The following is a 26,449-nucleotide window of genomic DNA, read 5'->3' as shown; positions in this document are numbered from 1 at the left end:
AGAGGTTGAGAGAATGAAACCTCTCCTCCAAATGCAAGGACAATCCTCCTCCTACATTGGTTGATCTGTTACTTGGTGATGATAATGCAAGTAAGGAACACAGAGAGAATATATGCTCTTATAAAAACAATGCCTTAGCATTCGTTTCACTGGGTACTCACTTGGATAATCAAATCACTAGGGGGAGGTACATGTATTTAATTTTCGAATCCATGGTATTACATATCATCATGTTGGCTTGTAATACCTAATAGAATATGAGATGCGGCTCCTCAATTTTTCCAATTTTATATATATATATATATATATATATATATGATACGGAGCATGAATTAGAGAATAGACTTCATGGGATGCTTTTTATAAATCATAACATGCTTGAAAGCTTACAAATAATGATGTATAAACACAATCCATATGCATGTGCATTGCATACAATAAGAGAAATGTTACAGTCCAGTCCACATGTAGATTTGAGAATGGTCACTGAAGTTGGATCAATATTAAGGAAATAATTGGTTCCTACAGGTAGTAAGATAGCTGCTATCATACTAGGTCAAGGGGATGCTCTTCATGTAGGTCATAGAGATATTCAAATAATGTCTCGCACAAATACTATAAAAAAATATGTTCTTGTTACTCGAGGAGCGGATAGTTAGCATGTTAGAATTTCACTCCATGGTAGGAATAGACAAGGTTCAAATGAGGAGACAAATACTATAATTCAACGGTGATATTATGCATATAGATTACAAATAAGGGAAGATACAAATGTGTGCCTTCTACGTGGTGGTCAACTTTTGTAACAATACATTGTTGATACTCATAGCATGATACATATAGATAGATGGATGTATCTATATCTATCTACCTATATATATCGCAATGCTTTAAATCCTTGCGTACCCCTCCCAGCAAGGACTGCCGGAGACCTGCCAGAAAACTCTATCGGGCTCGGAAAGCGGAAACTGAATAACTACTCTCACTGAATGGTTCAGAGCTGGTCAATTGCATGCAGATTCAAATTGCGTGCTATCTAACTTTTTGATCATGGACTAAATTAAAAAAGGAAATATGATTGTACATATATGTATAATGTTAGCCCGAGTGTGCATGTAATCAATATTATCCATACATGTTACTTATAGTGTGTAAAGGCTGCATATCTTTTGAGGATGTACAAACAGTGAATGGACATTTGTATTGTTGTTTTAAGATTTCGTGTGAAGCTAGAGGAATGCTGGAGAGATACGAGTGGTATATATGTCTTCGAGAAGCTGCATTTCAAAAAACCAGATTCTAATTGCATCAACTTTTTGTCATTATTCTTGTAAGATTCCTCCCCCAACCCCTTTTTGATGTCTAGTATCTTCCCCTGTAATCAACCCTCTTCAGAAATATAAAGACCTTGTTTCTATCTGTTTTAGCCTAGAGAGAGAAAAATATTCTAGAGAGAGAATATTCAGATTTTGAATATTTTTGGATAGAAAAATATCTCTTATAATTCAGATGAGTTCACCTGAAATAGAAATTCAAAAAGAATTTTCCAATGTGCAATTGGAATTAATTGGAAATAGGTATAAAGAACCTTAGTCTAAGGGTCTAGATTTTCAGAAATCTTTAGACTATGGTCCAATTAAGGTTCCTATGGGCCAATAGCATCAATCCATGTGTAGGGAAGAGATAAATCCAAACTTGTAAAAAGAAAATACCCAAAAATGAGTAAATGCTCACATGAGGTGAAGAGTTGAAAATGTACAAGGTTTATTAGTAAAAAACTATGTGCAATATTAAAAATATGAGATATTTTGGGTATAATGATTTTATTATGACACATATGTAAGGAAGGGGAGTCCCTTAAATGCTCACATAAGATGAAGAGTTGAAAATGTACAAGGTTTATTAGTAAAAAACTATGAGCAATATTAAAATGATTCCATTATGACACATATGTAAGGAAGGGGAGTTCTTTAAAGGAGGTGCACATTTCACATAAGATGAAGAGTTGAAAATGTACAAGGTTTATTAGTAAAAAACTATGAGCAATATTAAAATGATTCCATTATGACACACATGTAAGGAAGGGGAGTTCTTTAAAGGAGGTGCATATTTCACATAAGATGAAGAGTTGAAAATGTACAAGGTTTATTAGTAAAAAAAAACTATGAGCAATATTAAAATGATTCCATTATGACACATATGTAAGGAAGGGGAGTTCTTTAAAGGAGGTGCATATTTCACATGCTTGAATGAGTTTTAAACTCATAAAAATTGAGATATTTCATCTCTCCTCTCTCCTCATTCAAGTCTAGTTCTAAAAAGTTAGCTTAACTGACCTAAAAATGGTCAAAAATTGACCAAACTGATTTGGAAAATTCTAGAATCAGTTTGTTTGGTTAGGAGCTCAATTTTTCCTATAAATAGAAGCCTCCCCCTTGTTGAAAAATATATAGTGTTTATGCATCGTTACTCTACTCCACCTAAGCCAAGAACTGTGAATTCATTTAATAATTCACTAGTTTTTGGAGCTTCCCTCTTTCTTCAATCCCCATTAGTGGCTCCATCAACATACTTAACCAATTGATTGGTTGGGGGCCTCTACCGTGAACAAAGAATCAAGCAATTTGGAAGGTAATTAGTGAATATTGATCTTTTCTATAATTTCTCAATGTTTCTCTCTTCTCAACCCCTCTCAAGCTTGAGAAGCTTAATTGGTATGGTTTTTTTAAATGCTATTAAAGTTAATTGGTGAATAGTAGTGAAGAGTACATAATTTAATAAATGCTATTGAAGTTAATTTTCATTTATGTTTAAATTTTAATGGTTTTTATGTAATTTCTCTCTCTCACTCAAGAAATGGTCATACTCATGACCCATTCTCAATCCAAATCAAGCTTTTCATAAAGCTTTTCCTTAACCCAAGATTAAGCTATGCTTGAGGCCAAATTAATGGCTTTTTTCTATACTTTTAGTTTATGCATATTGATGATTCAATCCATTATAGTTTAATGATCCAATTAGAGATCATTTTAATTATTTTCCTTAATGATAAGCTTTATCCCTTAGAAAAATTGAGATTTATCAGTCATAGCAGCGGAGCTATGGCAAAATTTTTATAAAAATTATGCATAAAATAATTTCATTCAAAGCATAAAAAGAGGACTTCCTACCATATTCTAGGAATTATCATCCTAGATTAATTGAAAGAATTTCATTATAATCATGGAGAAATTGAATTTTAATCATGCATAAAGGATAAGTTTTTATATCAAAAGTGTTATTTTTACCATTTTTATTTCATGCATAGAAGTATGCATAATGCTTAAATTTTTATATCAAAAGTGTTACTTTTATTATTTTTATTTTCATGCATAGAAGTATGCATAATGGATAAATTTTTATATCAAAAGTGTTATTTTTATTATTTTTATTTTCATGCATATAAGTATGCATAAAGGATAAATTTTTATATCAAAAGTGTTACTTTTATCATTTTTATTTCATGCATAAAAGTATACATAATGGATAAATTTTTATATATCAAAAGTGTTACTTTTATCAAATTTGAATTTCATGCATAGAGGTATGCATAAAAAGTTGATTATTTTATTGTAAGGGTGTTACTTTTATCATATTGGATTTCATGCATAGAGGTATGCATAAAAAGTTGATTATTTTATTGTAAGGGTGTTACTTTTATCATATTGGATTTCATGCATAGAGGTATGCATAAAAGATATTCTTTTTATACTAAAAGTGTGATTTTTCTCATAAATGGATTTTATGCATAACTTAGTTGCATAAGAGAAATTCTTTTATTCTAAAAGTGTAATTCCTACTAAATTGAATTTATGCATAAGAAGATGCATAAAAAAAATTGATTTTTAATTTAAAAGTGTCATTCTCATCTAAATTGAATTTATGCATAGGAAGATGCATAAAAGATTGAATTTTAATTCAAAAGTGTCATTTTCATTTAAAATGAATTTATGCATAGGAAGATGCATAAAAGATTGATTTTGCTTCGGAAGTATTAATCTCCTTAAATAGAATTTATGGATAAGTAAATGTGTAAAGAAATCTTATATCAAATATAAGAATTCTCTTGTATTCTATAAATAGATATGAGATGTGATAGGATGTGATAAGAGGTGTATAAGAGGTGATAAGATGAATTAAGATGTGATAGGATGTGATAAGAGGTGTATAAGAGGTGATAAGAGGTGATAAGATGAATTAAGATGTGATAAGATGTGTATGGGATGAGGTAAGAAGTGTATGTGATAGGATAAGATGTATATGGGTTGTGATAGGGCAAGAATGGATGTGATGTAAAAGATTAGATGTGAAGGCATATGGGGTTATATGAATGGGAATGTGGAAATGGATGTATGTATATGGATGTGTGGATGTGGAGATGGGAGTATGGATGTATGAATGTGAAAATAGATGTATACATGAAGATGTATATGCATAGATGTGAATGTGGATGTAGATGTGGATGTATAGATGTGAATGGGAATGTGGATGTGAATGTGGATGTAGATGTGAATGGGAATGTGGATATGGATGTATGGATGTGAATGTGGATGTATGGATGTGAATGTGGATGTAGATGTGGATGTATAGATGTGAATGGGAATGTGGATGTGAATGTGGATGTAGATGTGGATGAATAGATGTGAATGGGAATGTGGATGTGGATGTATGTATGTATGTATGTGGATGTATGTATGTATGTGGATGTAGATGTGGATGTATAGATGTGAATGGGAATGTGGATGTGGATGTATGTGAATGTGGATGTAGATGTGGATGTATAGATGTGAATGGGAATGTGGATGTGGATGTATGTATGTATGTGGATGTGGATGTATGAATGAGGACGTGATAATGAATGTATGCATGTGGATGTGGATATGGATGTGTATGTATGAATGCGGATATGGATGTGGATATGGATGTGTATGTATGAATGTGGATATGGGATGTGGATGTATAAATGAGAATGTGAAAATGGAGATAAGCATGTAGATGTAGATGTATGGATGTGAATGTGGATGTGGATGTGGATGTATGGATGTGGATATGGATGTGAATATATGATATGTGATGTGAAGGAATCTGAAGTGAAGAGATGGAAAATGATGTGATTGGATGAGTACACATATAAATGAAATGTGGAATAAGTAATGTGGATTGTATGAGGGATAATGTGGAAAGACGAGAGTTCGATTTAGAAACTGTATTTTGTGACTGTTTGTAAATGACTGTTTTATGTCAAGAATGCTGGGGAAGCATTTTGACCATCTTGTGGATTAAGGTCATGAAGACCTAACTGTTAAAGTTGCAACTGCTGACGGAGAGTCAATGGAGGACGTCTCGCGTAGCAAGGTCGACCGAGGTCTTGACCAGCCTCGGTTCGATTAAAATGGTGAGCTTCCAGTACGGTGGATGAGGGACCAAGGAAGCGGCCTATGAGTGAAGCGCTAGGTCACCTGCGAAGGATCCTAGAGGGTGCTGACCATACGGTGCTCGGGCTCTGGGTCGCCCAGGATACCCACGCGTGCGTCGAGGAAGATATTGGAACAAGGAGTAAGAGTTGTTTTGTGAAACCGGGCATGGATCTGGTTGATTGACCTTGCTGGTCTTCAATGGATGAGTCCATGGCTCTTTATATGGATCTGTTGGTTGATCTTGCTGATCTTCAACGAGAGTCCATCTTGATTTTTATAAGTGATTATATTGCCGAGTATTATGGGCTAGGAACTATTGAAAAGGCCCCTGTGTAGACAGGTGGTGAGCGTTCTAGTTGCCAATGATGCCATAGATACTCTGATGAAGGAATGATGGAAATTATGAATCAACCAGATAAATTAGAAGATTGTGATCAGTGGTACTATGGTTTCATTAAAGGATTGTTTTAAAGTTAGCTGAAGCTAAGAAAAAGGTTATTTCATATTGGGTGTGTAAGTGGTGTGGCTAGTTTTATGTTTGCATGAACTTCCGGCTAGGGGGCCTTGGAACTCTTTTCCTTGGTACCCGGGACAAAACCTAACCAAATTCCAAATTGGATCCCATCACTACAGTGGTTGGGCGGTTGGCTAACCCATGGGATCGGATGGGGTTAGGCTGGACTGATGGATCCGTAAATCGAGATTTAATTTCTATTAATTACGATAGATGAAGTAAATCCCGGATAGAAATTGTTCTATGGATAAAATCAACGGCTGTGCCTCTTGATGGGGAAAAAAGCGTTGATCCCAATGATCCAAGTGCAAGTTCTTCCTTGATTTGACCAAGTACCGTTAAAGGTGCAGTCAGATCAGTTTGATCAGTAATGATCTTGACTACGTTAGAGTAAAGAGTTATCCTGGTGGAATCGCCCGTGCTTTCCGGGTAAAGGAAGTTTTTCCGGTTTCGGTTTTGGTCAAACCGACGGATTAGTCTCTTGTCCGGATATCCGTGGGCGAGGCCCCGAGTGTGGGACCCCTGTCCCGCGCGAGAAGTGCTACTTCCGCTGCTAGTACCCCGAATCCGTTGCTCGGTGGGAATAGGGATCTCACAGTTGGTATCAGAGCAAATTGGTTAATAAAGATCAACTGAGAAGCCAAATATGTCAAAAATTTATCAAGAAGCACAAAAAGGTTATAATTGTGTGATATAATTCATACAATTTGATATTCAAACTGAAATTCGTAATTGGTAATTGGGTCTTCAGATGGAAGTACCGTAATTATATAGAATCCCTGACTTGTTTGAGGCCTAGACATGATGGTATTTACCTTATAATTCCAAGGGCCGTGACTACCCGTATATACCGAGAGTATACTGCAGCTCTTTACTGACAGTATATACGAGTAAATATAAGACTTGAAATTATAAGCGTTAATGCTATCCAGAGGATGATTTCGAATGTGGTTGATATGATTTTTAATTCTGTTTGAGAATTGATGAATTGATTTGGATTCTGATTGAAAAATGATGATCCCTGAAATTTGGTTGAAATGTAATAAGCTGAGCGAAACCTCAATGAGGATGAATGGGACGAGTCCCTGTGATGATATTCATAACTGGAATGATGATAATGATTTCAGCAAATCACTATGAGATTAGTGGATTGTGCTGTCAGATTGCTACTATTAATACTTGACCGTTAGATCAAGTTAAGGGATGTCAAATTGAGAACTTGCTTGACTGAAATTTCCGTGGAGGAATGTTCCGAAGGAAACTTTTCGGTCTAATGGACCATTATCATGTTAAAGATATGAATGACATGATCTGAATGAATTGTTATTTAATGATGAGTTCTATATAAGGGATATTTATCCCAGTGTTCTGTTGGGTTGACCAGAATATAAGGAACCCCAGAATAAAATTGGATCTTAAGAAAAAGAGTTGTCCTCTACCTTGCGAGATGAGGACATCTCGCACTTTTTAAGCGGGGTAGAATGTAAGATTCCTCCCCAGCCTTCGAGGTATACATGAGTAAGAATCTCCCTTTCTGATCTTATAATTATTCCCTCTCTAAAATAAAAAAAGTTCTTTATCTCTTGGGGAGTATAAGAAGTTATCCTCCAGATATTGTGACCTTATATCTGAATTCAATGAAAGTAGGTGACTTAGCCTAGAAGTTTCTTTTATCTCCTCATCTTAAAATTCTTAATGCCTTCTATAGAAAAATGTGTCAAACTCAAATCATGGAAAGACGGTAAAACTTCAGTGGCAAGTTACCGTTGGCTTCTAGGTTACGCTAGCTCCTTCCTTTATATAAGTCATAACTTTTACTTGTCGCTCACAGTAATCTTACTCCCATCAATCTCCTTTCTTTCTTAATCTCCTTCATGGCCTGGCAACAAGAATTAGTTTTATCCATAATGATTCCTCACCTTCAAGACGCAAGTGAGTCTGTGAAGAAGGATTTTATAGAACAGTATGAGCGCTCACTTTTTCCTCACCTAGGAACTTCTGTAGCTCAGACCAAATGGCGAACCTATCAAAACATAACTAGGGTAACACCCTGGGGTCAGCAGCACTTTCATAACAATGTCCGCTTGGCCATGGTTATTGAAGCCTTGGGTTTGGGTCCCCGATACTACTGCGTCATGAGATCAAGGCATCCTGGGTTTTCTGAGCGGGTCTTCTTACTGGCGTGTTTTCTTCCTCATGAGAAGATATGCCTTTACCCCATTTTTGGCTTGCCTCTCAGAGGTCCTTTTGTTAGAACACCTCATACCACTGAGATAGGCGCAGCAATAACCCACAGAATCATTCCCATAGATGAGTTACCTTATACTTGTGCAGCTTGTGAGGACTGCTTTTGTGATCATATGATGGACGGGCTTATGGAAGTGTAAAGAGTTCTTCTATCTTTACTGTATAAGTTCCGAGAATGAATAAAGTTTAAATCTTGTTCTTATTTTGAATCTTGCTCTCTTTAAGACGTTTCTTGGTGGTTAATCTTGATTAAAATTTTTCTCTAAGTCTCATATTCGTGAATCTTGCGAAATTATCACAAGTTGCGAGATGAGGACATCTCGCGTTTTTTAAGTGGGGTAGAATGTAAGATTCCTCCCCCAACCCCTTTTTGATGTCTAGTATCTTCCCCTGTAATCAACCCTCTTCAGAAATATAAAGACCTTGTTTCTATCTGTTTTAGCCTAGAAAGAGAAAAAAATTCTAGAGAGAGAATATTCAGATTTTGAATATTTTTGGATAGAAAAATATCTCTTATAATTCAGATGAGTTCACCTGAAATAGAAATTCAAAAAGAATTTTCCAATGTGCAATTGGAATTAATTGGAAATAGGTATAAAGAACCTTAGTCTAAGGGTCTAGATTTTCAGAAATCTTTAGACTATGGTCCAATTAAGGTTCCTATGGGCCAATAGCATCAATCCATGTGTAGGGAAGAGATAAATCCAAACTTGTAAAAAGAAAATACCCAAAAATGAGTAAATGCTCACATGAGGTGAAGAGTTGAAAATGTACAAGGTTTATTAGTAAAAAACTATGTGCAATATTAAAAATATGAGATATTTTGGGTATAATGATTTTATTATGACACATATGTAAGGAAGGGGAGTCCCTTAAATGCTCACATAAGATGAAGAGTTGAAAATGTACAAGGTTTATTAGTAAAAAACTATGAGCAATATTAAAATGATTCCATTATGACACATATGTAAGGAAGGGGAGTTCTTTAAAGGAGGTGCACATTTCACATAAGATGAAGAGTTGAAAATGTACAAGGTTTATTAGTAAAAAACTATGAGCAATATTAAAATGATTCCATTATGACACACATGTAAGGAAGGGGAGTTCTTTAAAGGAGGTGCATATTTCACATAAGATGAAGAGTTGAAAATGTACAAGGTTTATTAGTAAAAAAAAACTATGAGCAATATTAAAATGATTCCATTATGACACATATGTAAGGAAGGGGAGTTCTTTAAAGGAGGTGCATATTTCACATGCTTGAATGAGTTTTAAACTCATAAAAATTGAGATATTTCATCTCTCCTCTCTCCTCATTCAAGTCTAGTTCTAAAAAGTTAGCTTAACTGACCTAAAAATGGTCAAAAATTGACCAAACTGATTTGGAAAATTCTAGAATCAGTTTGTTTGGTTAGGAGCTCAATTTTTCCTATAAATAGAAGCCTCCCCCTTGTTGAAAAATATATAGTGTTTATGCATCGTTACTCTACTCCACCTAAGCCAAGAACTGTGAATTCATTTAATAATTCACTAGTTTTTGGAGCTTCCCTCTTTCTTCAATCCCCATTAGTGGCTCCATCAACATACTTAACCAATTGATTGGTTGGGGGCCTCTACCGTGAACAAAGAATCAAGCAATTTGGAAGGTAATTAGTGAATATTGATCTTTTCTATAATTTCTCAATGTTTCTCTCTTCTCAACCCCTCTCAAGCTTGAGAAGCTTAATTGGTATGGTTTTTTTAAATGCTATTAAAGTTAATTGGTGAATAGTAGTGAAGAGTACATAATTTAATAAATGCTATTGAAGTTAATTTTCATTTATGTTTAAATTTTAATGGTTTTTATGTAATTTCTCTCTCTCACTCAAGAAATGGTCATACTCATGACCCATTCTCAATCCAAATCAAGCTTTTCATAAAGCTTTTCCTTAACCCAAGATTAAGCTATGCTTGAGGCCAAATTAATGGCTTTTTTCTATACTTTTAGTTTATGCATATTGATGATTCAATCCATTATAGTTTAATGATCCAATTAGAGATCATTTTAATTATTTTCCTTAATGATAAGCTTTATCCCTTAGAAAAATTGAGATTTATCAGTCATAGCAGCGGAGCTATGGCAAAATTTTTATAAAAATTATGCATAAAATAATTTCATTCAAAGCATAAAAAGAGGACTTCCTACCATATTCTAGGAATTATCATCCTAGATTAATTGAAAGAATTTCATTATAATCATGGAGAAATTGAATTTTAATCATGCATAAAGGATAAGTTTTTATATCAAAAGTGTTATTTTTACCATTTTTATTTCATGCATAGAAGTATGCATAATGCTTAAATTTTTATATCAAAAGTGTTACTTTTATTATTTTTATTTTCATGCATAGAAGTATGCATAATGGATAAATTTTTATATCAAAAGTGTTATTTTTATTATTTTTATTTTCATGCATATAAGTATGCATAAAGGATAAATTTTTATATCAAAAGTGTTACTTTTATCATTTTTATTTCATGCATAAAAGTATACATAATGGATAAATTTTTATATATCAAAAGTGTTACTTTTATCAAATTTGAATTTCATGCATAGAGGTATGCATAAAAAGTTGATTATTTTATTGTAAGGGTGTTACTTTTATCATATTGGATTTCATGCATAGAGGTATGCATAAAAAGTTGATTATTTTATTGTAAGGGTGTTACTTTTATCATATTGGATTTCATGCATAGAGGTATGCATAAAAGATATTCTTTTTATACTAAAAGTGTGATTTTTCTCATAAATGGATTTTATGCATAACTTAGTTGCATAAGAGAAATTCTTTTATTCTAAAAGTGTAATTCCTACTAAATTGAATTTATGCATAAGAAGATGCATAAAAAAAATTGATTTTTAATTTAAAAGTGTCATTCTCATCTAAATTGAATTTATGCATAGGAAGATGCATAAAAGATTGAATTTTAATTCAAAAGTGTCATTTTCATTTAAAATGAATTTATGCATAGGAAGATGCATAAAAGATTGATTTTGCTTCGGAAGTATTAATCTCCTTAAATAGAATTTATGGATAAGTAAATGTGTAAAGAAATCTTATATCAAATATAAGAATTCTCTTGTATTCTATAAATAGATATGAGATGTGATAGGATGTGATAAGAGGTGTATAAGAGGTGATAAGATGAATTAAGATGTGATAGGATGTGATAAGAGGTGTATAAGAGGTGATAAGAGGTGATAAGATGAATTAAGATGTGATAAGATGTGTATGGGATGAGGTAAGAAGTGTATGTGATAGGATAAGATGTATATGGGTTGTGATAGGGCAAGAATGGATGTGATGTAAAAGATTAGATGTGAAGGCATATGGGGTTATATGAATGGGAATGTGGAAATGGATGTATGTATATGGATGTGTGGATGTGGAGATGGGAGTATGGATGTATGAATGTGAAAATAGATGTATACATGAAGATGTATATGCATAGATGTGAATGTGGATGTAGATGTGGATGTATAGATGTGAATGGGAATGTGGATGTGAATGTGGATGTAGATGTGAATGGGAATGTGGATATGGATGTATGGATGTGAATGTGGATGTATGGATGTGAATGTGGATGTAGATGTGGATGTATAGATGTGAATGGGAATGTGGATGTGAATGTGGATGTAGATGTGGATGAATAGATGTGAATGGGAATGTGGATGTGGATGTATGTATGTATGTATGTGGATGTATGTATGTATGTGGATGTAGATGTGGATGTATAGATGTGAATGGGAATGTGGATGTGGATGTATGTGAATGTGGATGTAGATGTGGATGTATAGATGTGAATGGGAATGTGGATGTGGATGTATGTATGTATGTGGATGTGGATGTATGAATGAGGACGTGATAATGAATGTATGCATGTGGATGTGGATATGGATGTGTATGTATGAATGCGGATATGGATGTGGATATGGATGTGTATGTATGAATGTGGATATGGGATGTGGATGTATAAATGAGGATGTGAAAATGGAGATAAGCATGTAGATGTGGATGTATGGATGTGAATGTGGATGTGGATGTGGATGTATGGATGTGGATATGGATGTGAATATATGATATGTGATGTGAAGGAATCTGAAGTGAAGAGATGGAAAATGATGTGATTGGATGAGTACACATATAAATGAAATGTGGAATAAGTAATGTGGATTGTATGAGGGATAATGTGGAAAGACGAGAGTTCGATTTAGAAACTGTATTTTGTGACTGTTTGTAAATGACTGTTTTATGTCAAGAATGCTGGGGAAGCATTTTGACCATCTTGTGGATTAAGGTCATGAAGACCTAACTGTTAAAGTTGCAACTGCTGACGGAGAGTCAATGGAGGACGTCTCGCGTAGCAAGGTCGACCGAGGTCTTGACCAGCCTCGGTTCGATTAAAATGGTGAGCTTCCAGTACGGTAGATGAGGGACCAAGGAAGCGGCCTATGAGTGAAGCGCTAGGTCACCTGCGAAGGATCCTAGAGGGTGCTGACCATACGGTGCTCGGGCTCTGGGTCGCCCAGGATACCCACGCGTGCGTCGAGGAAGATATTGGAACAAGGAGTAAGAGTTGTTTTGTGAAACCGGGCATGGATCTGGTTGATTGACCTTGCTGGTCTTCAATGGATGAGTCCATGGCTCTTTATATGGATCTGTTGGTTGATCTTGCTGATCTTCAACGAGAGTCCATCTTGATTTTTATAAGTGATTATATTGCCGAGTATTATGGGCTAGGAACTATTGAAAAGGCCCCTGTGTAGACAGGTGGTGAGCGTTCTAGTTGCCAATGATGCCATAGATACTCTGATGAAGGAATGATGGAAATTATGAATCAACCAGATAAATTAGAAGATTGTGATCAGTGGTACTATGGTTTCATTAAAGGATTGTTTTAAAGTTAGCTGAAGCTAAGAAAAAGGTTATTTCATATTGGGTGTGTAAGTGGTGTGGCTAGTTTTATGTTTGCATGAACTTCCGGCTAGGGGGCCTTGGAACTCTTTTCCTTGGTACCCGGGACAAAACCTAACCAAATTCCAAATTGGATCCCATCACTACAGTGGTTGGGCGGTTGGCTAACCCATGGGATCGGATGGGGTTAGGCTGGACTGATGGATCCGTAAATCGAGATTTAATTTCTATTAATTACGATAGATGAAGTAAATCCCGGATAGAAATTGTTCTATGGATAAAATCAACGGCTGTGCCTCTTGATGGGGAAAAAAGCGTTGATCCCAATGATCCAAGTGCAAGTTCTTCCTTGATTTGACCAAGTACCGTTAAAGGTGCAGTCAGATCAGTTTGATCAGTAATGATCTTGACTACGTTAGAGTAAAGAGTTATCCTGGTGGAATCGCCCGTGCTTTCCGGGTAAAGGAAGTTTTTCCGGTTTCGGTTTTGGTCAAACCGACGGATTAGTCTCTTGTCCGGATATCCGTGGGCGAGGCCCCGAGTGTGGGACCCCTGTCCCGCGCGAGAAGTGCTACTTCCGCTGCTAGTACCCCGAATCCGTTGCTCGGTGGGAATAGGGATCTCACAGTTGGTATCAGAGCAAATTGGTTAATAAAGATCAACTGAGAAGCCAAATATGTCAAAAATTTATCAAGAAGCACAAAAAGGTTATAATTGTGTGATATAATTCATACAATTTGATATTCAAACTGAAATTCGTAATTGGTAATTGGGTCTTCAGATGGAAGTACCGTAATTATATAGAATCCCTGACTTGTTTGAGGCCTAGACATGATGGTATTTACCTTATAATTCCAAGGGCCGTGACTACCCGTATATACCGAGAGTATACTGCAGCTCTTTACTGACAGTATATACGAGTAAATATAAGACTTGAAATTATAAGCGTTAATGCTATCCAGAGGATGATTTCGAATGTGGTTGATATGATTTTTAATTCTGTTTGAGAATTGATGAATTGATTTGGATTCTGATTGAAAAATGATGATCCCTGAAATTTGGTTGAAATGTAATAAGCTGAGCGAAACCTCAATGAGGATGAATGGGACGAGTCCCTGTGATGATATTCATAACTGGAATGATGATAATGATTTCAGCAAATCACTATGAGATTAGTGGATTGTGCTGTCAGATTGCTACTATTAATACTTGACCGTTAGATCAAGTTAAGGGATGTCAAATTGAGAACTTGCTTGACTGAAATTTCCGTGGAGGAATGTTCCGAAGGAAACTTTTCGGTCTAATGGACCATTATCATGTTAAAGATATGAATGACATGATCTGAATGAATTGTTATTTAATGATGAGTTCTATATAAGGGATATTTATCCCAGTGTTCTGTTGGGTTGACCAGAATATAAGGAACCCCAGAATAAAATTGGATCTTAAGAAAAAGAGTTGTCCTCTACCTTGCGAGATGAGGACATCTCGCACTTTTTAAGCGGGGTAGAATGTAAGATTCCTCCCCAGCCTTCGAGGTATACATGAGTAAGAATCTCCCTTTCTGATCTTATAATTATTCCCTCTCTAAAATAAAAAAAGTTCTTTATCTCTTGGGGAGTATAAGAAGTTATCCTCCAGATATTGTGACCTTATATCTGAATTCAATGAAAGTAGGTGACTTAGCCTAGAAGTTTCTTTTATCTCCTCATCTTAAAATTCTTAATGCCTTCTATAGAAAAATGTGTCAAACTCAAATCATGGAAAGACGGTAAAACTTCAGTGGCAAGTTACCGTTGGCTTCTAGGTTACGCTAGCTCCTTCCTTTATATAAGTCATAACTTTTACTTGTCGCTCACAGTAATCTTACTCCCATCAATCTCCTTTCTTTCTTAATCTCCTTCATGGCCTGGCAACAAGAATTAGTTTTATCCATAATGATTCCTCACCTTCAAGACGCAAGTGAGTCTGTGAAGAAGGATTTTATAGAACAGTATGAGCGCTCACTTTTTCCTCACCTAGGAACTTCTGTAGCTCAGACCAAATGGCGAACCTATCAAAACATAACTAGGGTAACACCCTGGGGTCAGCAGCACTTTCATAACAATGTCCGCTTGGCCATGGTTATTGAAGCCTTGGGTTTGGGTCCCCGATACTACTGCGTCATGAGATCAAGGCATCCTGGGTTTTCTGAGCGGGTCTTCTTACTGGCGTGTTTTCTTCCTCATGAGAAGATATGCCTTTACCCCATTTTTGGCTTGCCTCTCAGAGGTCCTTTTGTTAGAACACCTCATACCACTGAGATAGGCGCAGCAATAACCCACAGAATCATTCCCATAGATGAGTTACCTTATACTTGTGCAGCTTGTGAGGACTGCTTTTGTGATCATATGATGGACGGGCTTATGGAAGTGTAAAGAGTTCTTCTATCTTTACTGTATAAGTTCCGAGAATGAATAAAGTTTAAATCTTGTTCTTATTTTGAATCTTGCTCTCTTTAAGACGTTTCTTGGTGGTTAATCTTGATTAAAATTTTTCTCTAAGTCTCATATTCGTGAATCTTGCGAAATTATCACAAGTTGCGAGATGAGGACATCTCGCGTTTTTTAAGTGGGGTAGAATGTAAGATTCCTCCCCCAACCCCTTTTTGATGTCTAGTATCTTCCCCTGTAATCAACCCTCTTCAGAAATATAAAGACCTTGTTTCTATCTGTTTTAGCCTAGAGAGAGAAAAATATTCTAGAGAGAGAATATTCAGATTTTGAATATTTTTGGATAGAAAAATATCTCTTATAATTCAGATGAGTTCACCTGAAATAGAAATTCAAAAAGAATTTTCCAATGTGCAATTGGAATTAATTGGAAATAGGTATAAAGAACCTTAGTCTAAGGGTCTAGATTTTCAGAAATCTTTAGACTATGGTCCAATTAAGGTTCCTATGGGCCAATAGCATCAATCCATGTGTAGGGAAGAGATAAATCCAAACTTGTAAAAAGAAAATACCCAAAAATGAGTAAATGCTCACATGAGGTGAAGAGTTGAAAATGTACAAGGTTTATTAGTAAAAAACTATGTGCAATATTAAAAATATGAGATATTTTGGGTATAATGATTTTATTATGACACATATGTAAGGAAGGGGAGTCCCTTAAATGCTCACATAAGATGAAGAGTTGAAAATGTACAAGGTTTATTAGTAAAAAACTATGAGCAATATTAAAATGATTCCATTATGACACATATGTAAGGAAGGGGAGTTCTTTAAAGGAGGTGCACATTTCACATAAGATGAAGAGTTGAAAATGTACAAGGTTTATTAGTAAAAAACTATGAGCAATATTAAAATGATTCCATTATGACACACATGTAAGGAAGGGGAGTTCTTTAAAGGAGGTGCATATTTCACATAAGATGAAGAGTTGAAAATGTACAAGGTTTATTAGTAAAAAAAAACTATGAGCAATATTAAAATGATTCCATTATGACACATATGTAAGGAAGGGGAGTTCTTTAAAGGAGGTGCATATTTCACATGCTTGAATGAGTTTTAAACTCATAAAAATTGAGATATTTCATCTCTCCTCTCTCCTCATTCAAGTCTAGTTCTAAAAAGTTAGCTTAACTGACCTAAAAATGGTCAAAAATTGACCAAACTGATTTGGAAAATTCTAGAATCAGTTTGTTTGGTTAGGAGCTCAATTTTTCCTATAAATAGAAGCCTCCCCCTTGTTGAAAAATATATAGTGTTTATGCATCGTTACTCTACTCCACCTAAGCCAAGAACTGTGAATTCATTTAATAATTCACTAGTTTTTGGAGCTTCCCTCTTTCTTCAATCCCCATTAGTGGCTCCATCAACATACTTAACCAATTGATTGGTTGGGGGCCTCTACCGTGAACAAAGAATCAAGCAATTTGGAAGGTAATTAGTGAATATTGATCTTTTCTATAATTTCTCAATGTTTCTCTCTTCTCAACCCCTCTCAAGCTTGAGAAGCTTAATTGGTATGGTTTTTTTAAATGCTATTAAAGTTAATTGGTGAATAGTAGTGAAGAGTACATAATTTAATAAATGCTATTGAAGTTAATTTTCATTTATGTTTAAATTTTAATGGTTTTTATGTAATTTCTCTCTCTCACTCAAGAAATGGTCATACTCATGACCCATTCTCAATCCAAATCAAGCTTTTCATAAAGCTTTTCCTTAACCCAAGATTAAGCTATGCTTGAGGCCAAATTAATGGCTTTTTTCTATACTTTTAGTTTATGCATATTGATGATTCAATCCATTATAGTTTAATGATCCAATTAGAGATCATTTTAATTATTTTCCTTAATGATAAGCTTTATCCCTTAGAAAAATTGAGATTTATCAGTCATAGCAGCGGAGCTATGGCAAAATTTTTATAAAAATTATGCATAAAATAATTTCATTCAAAGCATAAAAAGAGGACTTCCTACCATATTCTAGGAATTATCATCCTAGATTAATTGAAAGAATTTCATTATAATCATGGAGAAATTGAATTTTAATCATGCATAAAGGATAAGTTTTTATATCAAAAGTGTTATTTTTACCATTTTTATTTCATGCATAGAAGTATGCATAATGCTTAAATTTTTATATCAAAAGTGTTACTTTTATTATTTTTATTTTCATGCATAGAAGTATGCATAATGGATAAATTTTTATATCAAAAGTGTTATTTTTATTATTTTTATTTTCATGCATATAAGTATGCATAAAGGATAAATTTTTATATCAAAAGTGTTACTTTTATCATTTTTATTTCATGCATAAAAGTATACATAATGGATAAATTTTTATATATCAAAAGTGTTACTTTTATCAAATTTGAATTTCATGCATAGAGGTATGCATAAAAAGTTGATTATTTTATTGTAAGGGTGTTACTTTTATCATATTGGATTTCATGCATAGAGGTATGCATAAAAAGTTGATTATTTTATTGTAAGGGTGTTACTTTTATCATATTGGATTTCATGCATAGAGGTATGCATAAAAGATATTCTTTTTATACTAAAAGTGTGATTTTTCTCATAAATGGATTTTATGCATAACTTAGTTGCATAAGAGAAATTCTTTTATTCTAAAAGTGTAATTCCTACTAAATTGAATTTATGCATAAGAAGATGCATAAAAAAAATTGATTTTTAATTCAAAAGTGTCATTCTCATCTAAATTGAATTTATGCATAGGAAGATGCATAAAAGATTGAATTTTAATTCAAAAGTGTCATTTTCATTTAAAATGAATTTATGCATAGGAAGATGCATAAAAGATTGATTTTGCTTCGGAAGTATTAATCTCCTTAAATAGAATTTATGGATAAGTAAATGTGTAAAGAAATCTTATATCAAATATAAGAATTCTCTTGTATTCTATAAATAGATATGAGATGTGATAGGATGTGATAAGAGGTGTATAAGAGGTGATAAGATGAATTAAGATGTGATAGGATGTGATAAGAGGTGTATAAGAGGTGATAAGAGGTGATAAGATGAATTAAGATGTGATAAGATGTGTATGGGATGAGGTAAGAAGTGTATGTGATAGGATAAGATGTATATGGGTTGTGATAGGGCAAGAATGGATGTGATGTAAAAGATTAGATGTGAAGGCATATGGGGTTATATGAATGGGAATGTGGAAATGGATGTATGTATATGGATGTGTGGATGTGGAGATGGGAGTATGGATGTATGAATGTGAAAATAGATGTATACATGAAGATGTATATGCATAGATGTGAATGTGGATGTAGATGTGGATGTATAGATGAGAATGGGAATGTGGATGTGAATGTGGATGTAGATGTGAATGGGAATGTGGATATGGATGTATGGATGTGAATGTGGATGTATGGATGTGAATGTGGATGTAGATGTGGATGTATAGATGTGAATGGGAATGTGGATGTGAATGTGGATGTAGATGTGGATGAATAGATGTGAATGGGAATGTGGATGTGGATGTATGTATGTATGTATGTGGATGTATGTATGTATGTGGATGTAGATGTGGATGTATAGATGTGAATGGGAATGTGGATGTGGATGTATGTGAATGTGGATGTAGATGTGGATGTATAGATGTGAATGGGAATGTGGATGTGGATGTATGTATGTATGTGGATGTGGATGTATGAATGAGGACGTGATAATGAATGTATGCATGTGGATGTGGATATGGATGTGTATGTATGAATGCGGATATGGATGTGGATATGGATGTGTATGTATGAATGTGGATATGGGATGTGGATGTATAAATGAGGATGTGAAAATGGAGATAAGCATGTAGATGTGGATGTATGGATGTGAATGTGGATGTGGATGTGGATGTATGGATGTGGATATGGATGTGAATATATGATATGTGATGTGAAGGAATCTGAAGTGAAGAGATGGAAAATGATGTGATTGGATGAGTACACATATAAATGAAATGTGGAATAAGTAATGTGGATTGTATGAGGGATAATGTGGAAAGACGAGAGTTCGATTTAGAAACTGTATTTTGTGACTGTTTGTAAATGACTGTTTTATGTCAAGAATGCTGGGGAAGCATTTTGACCATCTTGTGGATTAAGGTCATGAAGACCTAACTGTTAAAGTTGCAACTGCTGACGGAGAGTCAATGGAGGACGTCTCGCGTAGCAAGGTCGACCGAGGTCTTGACCAGCCTCGGTTCGATTAAAATGGTGAGCTTCCAGTACGGTGGATGAGGGACCAAGGAAGCGGCCTATGAGTGAAGCGCTAGGTCACCTGCGAAGGATCCTAGAGGGTGCTGACCATACGGTGCTCGGGCTCTGGGTCGCCCAGGATACCCACGCGTGCGTCGAGGAAGATATTGGAATAAGGAGTAAGAGTTGTTTTGTGAAACCGGGCATGGATCTGGTTGATTGACCTTGCTGGTCTTCAATGGATGAGTCCATGGCTCTTTATATGGATCTGTTGGTTGATCTTGCTGATCTTCAACGAGAGTCCATCTTGATTTTTATAAGTGATTATATTGCCGAGTATTATGGGCTAGGAACTATTGAAAAGGCCCCTGTGTAGACAGGTGGTGAGCGTTCTAGTTGCCAATGATGCCATAGATACTCTGATGAAGGAATGATGGAAATTATGAATCAACCAGATAAATTAGAAGATTGTGATCAGTGGTACTATGGTTTCATTAAAGGATTGTTTTAAAGTTAGCTGAAGCTAAGAAAAAGGTTATTTCATATTGGGTGTGTAAGTGGTGTGGCTAGTTTTATGTTTGCATGAACTTCCGGCTAGGGGGCCTTGGAACTCTTTTCCTTGGTACCCGGGACAAAACCTAACCAAATTCCAAATTGGATCCCATCACTACAGTGGTTGGGCGGTTGGCTAACCCATGGGATCGGATGGGGTTAGGCTGGACTGATGGATCCGTAAATCGAGATTTAATTTCTATTAATTACGATAGATGAAGTAAATCCCGGATAGAAATTGTTCTATGGATAAAATCAACGGCTGTGCCTCTTGATGGGGAAAAAAGCGTTGATCCCAATGATCCAAGTGCAAGTTCTTCCTTGATTTGACCAAGTACCGTTAAAGGTGCAGTCAGATCAGTTTGATCAGTAATGATCTTGACTACGTTAGAGTAAAGAGTTATCCTGGTGGAATCGCCCGTGCTTTCCGGGTAAAGGAAGTTTTTCCGGTTTCGGTTTTGGTCAAACCGACGGATTAGTCTCTTGTCCGGATATCCGTGGGCGAGGCCCCGAGTGTGGGACCCCTGTCCCGCGCGAGAAGTGCTACTTCCGCTGCTAGTACCCCGAATCCGTTGCTCGGTGGGAATAGGGATCTCACAATTCTGCTTTTTTGTGAGCCTATATCTCTTGGACAGGTTTGGCACAAATTCTCTACCAAACTTCCAAATATTTCTTTCATGGCTTGGAGAGAAGGTTTGGTGACACTGGTGTTTGTAATTCTATAGCTAAGAATCAATCTCTATTACACATGCAAGACCTCTTACAATAATATGAAAAACATCTATACGATTTTGAAGGGTTGTCTCTTCCTGATAGATCAAATCTTGCTACTGAAAACAATGGTTTGTTGATGGAAAGAGATGATGTTTGATTCTGTTCTCAACAGGATGATTTGGCTCTTTCCAAAAAAGGAGTCTTAATAGTTGTCAATCAAGAGCATTTCATACCATCTTTGAGGCTGTTTATTTAAACAATGGAAGTGTTTTTTGCCATTGTTTTTTTTCCTTGACAGAGCAAGTGGATTAGGCAAAATATATATTTATAGTGCCTTTCTATCTTGATTACGTGGATAGAATCAAGTTGCTTTCGCATGTGCATCTTCTAGAATAGCTGCATTGTTACTTTTAAATGGATGTACTGCACACTTACGTTTCAAAATCCCATTGGTTTTCAATGCTTTTTAGCGTGCATGGTCTCTAAATATGTAAAAGTACTCTAAATATGACCTCCTATCACCTAAATTCGAATTTCTATTTTTGGAGATACTTATCTCTCTTAATAGAACTATTCTTGTCTTCTTATTTCTTTTAGGATTTTATGGAGCTAATATTTTTACTCTTATCATTTTCCTAATGTTTCTAGCCTTATTGTCTCAGCCTTCTCTAAGTGCGCTCTGTTTCCTTCTTGAAATCTATATTAAAAGAGACACATAAATGGCTTGGGAGCGGGACCTTACAAGAGAAAATGAAGGACTATGACGATGCTCAAAGGAGGCCCTGAAAATTAAAAGGGTATTTTGTGTTCTTGAGGATTCCCAAGTCTAGATATGGATCACTAAAGGGAAATACCAACACCAAGCTTGCTCATCACTTCTATAAGCATTATAAAGTGTTTAGAAGGGTTAGGATGCCAGCATTTGAGGATATGCATGGTTATAATAATGTGAACTTGCCCGTGGTGGTTTTCAAGCAAATGGAGTCAATCCTATTGCAAAGAAGGAGGTGGAGAGAATGCAACCTCTTCTCCAAAGAGGCTATGTATATACGGTTATAAGGTAAACTTGCCCGTGGCGGTTTTCAAGCAAGATGGAGTCAATCCTAGTGAAAAGAAAGAGGTTGAGAGAATGAAACCTCTCCTCCAAATGCAAGGACAATCCTCCTCCTACATTGGTTGATCTGTTACTTGGTGATGATAATGCAAGTAAGGAACACAGAGAGAATATATGCTCTTATAAAAACAATGCCTTAGCATTCGTTTCACTGGGTACTCACTTGGATAATCAAATCACTAGGGGGAGGTACATGTATTTAATTTTCGAATCCATGGTATTACATATCATCATGTTGGCTTGTAATACCTAATAGAATATGAGATGCGGCTCCTCAATTCTTCCAATTTTATATATATATATATATATATATGATACGGAGCATGAATTAGAGAATAGACTTCATGGGATGCTTTTTATAAATCATAACATGCTTGAAAGCTTACAAATAATGATGTATAAACACAATCCATATGCATGTGCATTGCATACAATAAGAGAAATGTTACAGTCCAGTCCACATGTAGATTTGAGAATGGTCACTGAAGTTGGATCAATATTAAGGAAATAATTGGTTCCTACAGGTAGTAAGATAGCTGCTATCATACTAGGTCAAGGGGATGCTCTTCATGTAGGTCATAGAGATATTCAAATAATGTCTCGCACAAATACTATAAAAAAATATGTTTTGGTTACTCGAGGAGCGGATAGTTAGCATGTTAGAATTTCACTCCATGGTAGGAATAGACAAGGTTCAAATGAGGAGACAAATACTATAATTCAACGGTGATATTATGCATATAGATTACAAATAAGGGAAGATACAAATGTGTGCCTTCTACGTGGTGGTCGACTTTTGTAACAATACATTGTTGATACTCATAGCATGATACATATAGATAGATGGATGTATCTATATCTATCTACCTATATATATAGCAATGCTTTAAATCCTTGCGTACCCCTCCCAGCAAGGACTGTCAGAGACCAGCCAGAAAACTCTATCGGGCTCGGAAAGCGGAAACTGAATAACTACTCTCACTGAATGGTTCAGAGCTGGTCAATTGCATGCAGATTCAAATTGCGTGCTATCTAACTTTTTGATCATGGACTAAAATAAAAAAGGAAATATGATTGTACATATATGTATAATGTTAGCCCGAGTGTGCATGTAATCAATATTATCCATACATGTTACTTATAGTGTGTAAAGGCTGCATATCTTTTGAGGATGTACAAACAGTGAATGGACATTTGTATTGTTGTTTTAAGATTTCGTGTGAAGCTAGAGGAATGCTGGAGAGATACGAGTGGTATATATGTCTTCGAGAAGCTGCATTTCAAAAAACCAGATTCTAATTGCATCAACTTTTTGTCATTATTCTGCTTTTTTGTGAGCCTATATCTCTTGGACAGGTTTGGCACAAATTCTCTACCAAACTTCCAAATATTTCTTTCATGGCTTGGAGAGAAGGTGTGGTGACACTGGTGTTTGTAATTCTATAGCTAAGAATCAATCTCTATTACACATGCAAGACCTCTTACAATAATATGAAAAACATCTATACGATTTTGAAGGGTTGTCTCTTCCTGATAGATCAAATCTTGCTACTGAAAACAATGGTTTGTTGATGGAAAGAGATGATGTTTGATTCTGTTCTCAACAGGATGATTTGGCTCTTTCCAAAAAAGGAGTCTTAATAGTTGTCAATCAAGAGCATTTCATACCATCTTTGAGGCTGTTTATTTAAACAATGGAAGTGTTTTTTGCCATTGTTTTTTTTCCTTGACAGAGCAAGTGGATTAGGCAAAATATATATTTATAGTGCCTTTCTATCTTGATTACGTGGATAGAATCAAGTTGCTTTCGCATGTGCATCTTCTAGAATAGCTGCATTGTTACTTTTAAATGGATGTACTGCACACTTACGTTTCAAAATCCCATTGGTTTTCAATGCTTTTTAGCGTGCATGGTCTCTAAATATGTAAAAGTACTCTAAATATGACCTCCTATCACCTAAATTCGAATTTCTATTTTTGGAGATACTTATCTCTCTTAATAGAACTATTCTTGTCTTCTTATTTCTTTTAGGATTTTATGGAGCTAATATTTTTACTCTTATCATTTTCCTAATGTTTCTAGCCTTATTGTCTCAGCCTTCTCTAAGTGCGCTCTCTTTCCTTCTTGAAATCTATATTAAAAGAGACACATAAATGGCTTGGGAGCGGGACCTTACAAGAGAAAATGAAGGACTATGACGATGCTCAAAGGAGGCCCTGAAAATTAAAAGGGTATTTTGTGTTCTTGAGGATTCCCAAGTCTAGATATGGATCACTAAAGGGAAATACCAACACCAAGCTTGCTCATCACTTCTATAAGCATTATAAAGTGTTTAGAAGGGTTAGGATGCCAGCATTTGAGGATATGCATGGTTATAATAATGTGAACTTGCCCGTGGTGGTTTTCAAGCAAATGGAGTCAATCCTATTGCAAAGAAGGAGGTGGAGAGAATGCAACCTCTTCTCCAAAGAGGCTATGTATATACGGTTATAAGGTAAACTTGCCCGTGGCGGTTTTCAAGCAAGATGGAGTCAATCCTAGTGAAAAGAAAGAGGTTGAGAGAATGAAACCTCTCCTCCAAATGCAAGGACAATCCTCCTCCTACATTGGTTGATCTGTTACTTGGTGATGATAATGCAAGTAAGGAACACAGAGAGAATATATGCTCTTATAAAAACAATGCCTTAGCATTCGTTTCACTGGGTACTCACTTGGATAATCAAATCACTAGGGGGAGGTACATGTATTTAATTTTCGAATCCATGGTATTACATATCATCATGTTGGCTTGTAATACCTAATAGAATATGAGATGCGGCTCCTCAATTTTTCCAATTTTATATATATATATATATATATATATATATATATATATATATATATATATATGATACGGAGCATGAATTAGAGAATAGACTTCATGGGATGCTTTTTATAAATCATAACATGCTTGAAAGCTTACAAATAATGATGTATAAACACAATCCATATGCATGTGCATTGCATACAATAAGAGAAATGTTACAGTCCAGTCCACATGTAGATTTGAGAATGGTCACTGAAGTTGGATCAATATTAAGGAAATAATTGGTTCCTACAGGTAGTAAGATAGCTGCTATCATACTAGGTCAAGGGGATGCTCTTCATGTAGGTCATAGAGATATTCAAATAATGTCTCGCACAAATACTATAAAAAAATATGTTCTGGTTACTCGAGGAGCGGATAGTTAGCATGTTAGAATTTCACTCCATGGTAGGAATAGACAAGGTTCAAATGAGGAGACAAATACTATAATTCAACGGTGATATTATGCATATAGATTACAAATAAGGGAAGATACAAATGTGTGCCTTCTACGTGGTGGTCGACTTTTGTAACAATACATTGTTGATACTCATAGCATGATACATATAGATAGATGGATGTATCTATATCTATCTACCTATATATATAGCAATGCTTTAAATCCTTGCGTACCCCTCCCAGCAAGGACTGCCGAAGACCTGCCAGAAAACTCTATCGGGCTCGGAAAGCGGAAACTGAATAACTACTCTCACTGAATGGTTCAGAGCTGGTCAATTGCATGCAGATTCAAATTGCGTGCTATCTAACTTTTTGATCATGGACTAAAATAAAAAAGGAAATATGATTGTACATATATGTATAATGTTAGCCCGAGTGTGCATGTAATCAATATTATCCATACATGTTACTTATAGTGTGTAAAGGCTGCATATCTTTTGAGGATGTACAAACAGTGAATGGACATTTGTATTGTTGTTTTAAGATTTCGTGTGAAGCTAGAGGAATGCTGGAGAGATACGAGTGGTATATATGTCTTCGAGAAGCTGCATTTCAAAAAAACCAGATTCTAATTGCATCAACTTTTTGTCATTATTCTGCTTTTTTGTGAGCCTATATCTCTTGGACAGGTTTGGCACAAATTCTCTACCAAACTTCCAAATATTTCGTTCATGGCTTGGAGAGAAGGTGTGGTGACACTGGTGTTTATAATTCTATAGCTAAGAATCAATCTCTATTACACATGCAAGACCTCTTACAATAATATGAAAAACATCTATACGATTTTGAAGGGTTGTCTCTTCCTGATAGATCAAATCTTGCTACTGAAAACAATGGTTTGTTGATGGAAAGAGATGATGTTTGATTCTGTTCTCAACAGGATG

The sequence above is a fragment of the Cibotium barometz genome, chromosome 37 (assembly GCF_041138505.1).
Source record: "Cibotium barometz isolate CiBa-2024 chromosome 37, ASM4113850v1, whole genome shotgun sequence".
In the NCBI taxonomy this organism is placed as follows: domain Eukaryota; kingdom Viridiplantae; phylum Streptophyta; class Polypodiopsida; order Cyatheales; family Cibotiaceae; genus Cibotium; species Cibotium barometz.
Note: the sequence above shows the minus strand (reverse complement) of the source record.